This window comes from Cricetulus griseus, assembly GCF_003668045.3.
Source record: "Cricetulus griseus strain 17A/GY chromosome 1 unlocalized genomic scaffold, alternate assembly CriGri-PICRH-1.0 chr1_1, whole genome shotgun sequence".
Classification (NCBI taxonomy): Eukaryota; Metazoa; Chordata; class Mammalia; order Rodentia; family Cricetidae; genus Cricetulus; species Cricetulus griseus.
In genome coordinates, this window is record NW_023276807.1 from 8,729,610 (window position 1) to 8,730,984 (window position 1,375).

General features: G+C 52.1%; 1 pseudogene; it reads left to right on the forward strand.

Moving 5' to 3' along the window:
- Positions 1-460: 460 nt before the first annotated feature.
- LOC118239636 lies at positions 461-1,114 on the forward strand (annotated as a pseudogene).
- The last annotated feature ends 261 nt before the right edge of the window (positions 1,115-1,375 follow it).

Below are 1,375 nucleotides of genomic sequence, written 5' to 3' on the forward strand. Positions count from 1 at the left end.
GCTTCTTTGAGGGATGATAAGGTTGGTTTAACATTAAGTGACAATGGTGGCAGTACAAGTTTGTTAACATATTAAAAACCTCTGGCTTGTTCACATTAGGAGGGTAAAATTGTGACATGTGCTCTATAGCTCAATGATAATATTTTTAGAGGCCAACCTGGTCTACATAGAGTTTCAGGATAGCCAGAGTCTACACTGTGAGACTGTCTCACCACCACCCCTTCTCCACAAACATAAAGATTAGAATAGATGGAAAATGGGGTGTCCAAGACCACCAACCAGTTTCCATACAACACTCTTCATATTCATGACAAAATAGCCCCAGGCAGACAAGATTTTAAAAACCGACTCAGTCCCAGCCCCCACCTCTGTCCATCCCTGGCCTGCTCCTGAGTGCCTGCTGAAGGTGCATTCCTAACCCAAGCCACGGGGCCCCTCAAGCTCTGCTGTGCTGATGAGCATGCACGGTGCTAAGCCTGTGGGCTCAATGACCCCACAGCCCTGCAGATTCCTCCGCCTGTCCAAGAGCTGCGAGATGCAGTCCTTTTCCATCATGGTCTCTCCTGCCCCCCCCCTTCCATTGCTGAAGATGAGAATGGGAAGATGGTGGGGCACATCCTGGCCAAAATGAAGAAGACTTAGATGATGTGCCTGGCCAGGGGACATAGCACCTCAGTGGCTGTGATGCATTCCCACCAGCGTCTTGGCCTGGCTCCAAAGCTGATGGACCCAGCCCTGATGGAGAACTTCAGTGTGAAATAAGTCTTCCTGCATGTCAGGAAGAGTGTGCAAGCCACCCTGCATCGATATTCAAATACCCTCCTCTTTCAGATCAGTGAAGTGGAGCCCTATGCAGATGGCAAGGATGCATATGTAATGAGGCAGGGCCTCACACAGAGGGCCTGGCTCCTCCCACCTCATGTCTGGTGACTCAGACCCTGTCTCTTTCCACCTGCCCACCCTGGGGCTCTGGGTGGCACCGGAGGTGGTACCTGGAGCTGAAGGAAAAGGCCATGCACATGGTGCTTGCGGCCAGGGAGAACAAGGCCAAGAGCAAAGGCAATGTACTTCTGAGCTCAGAGAGAGGCCTGCTGGGAGAAGGGCTGGCCGCTGAAGACAGCGATGGGGACTTCAGCAAGGTCAGTGAGACTGCAGAGAGCACAGATGTGGAAGACAGCTCAGGGACCCCTGATTCTGCTTCCTAGAGCCAGTCCCACACAGTCTCAGTCTCACCGGTGACATGTGCTTTTACAAAAGAAGTCACCCGTGGTCTTGGGGGAACTGTGAATGTGTGTGTGTGTGTGTGGGGGGGGGACCATCTCTTGAAGCATCACCCACTCTTGAAGTAGCAGCAGTGCATTTCTAATGAGCACTC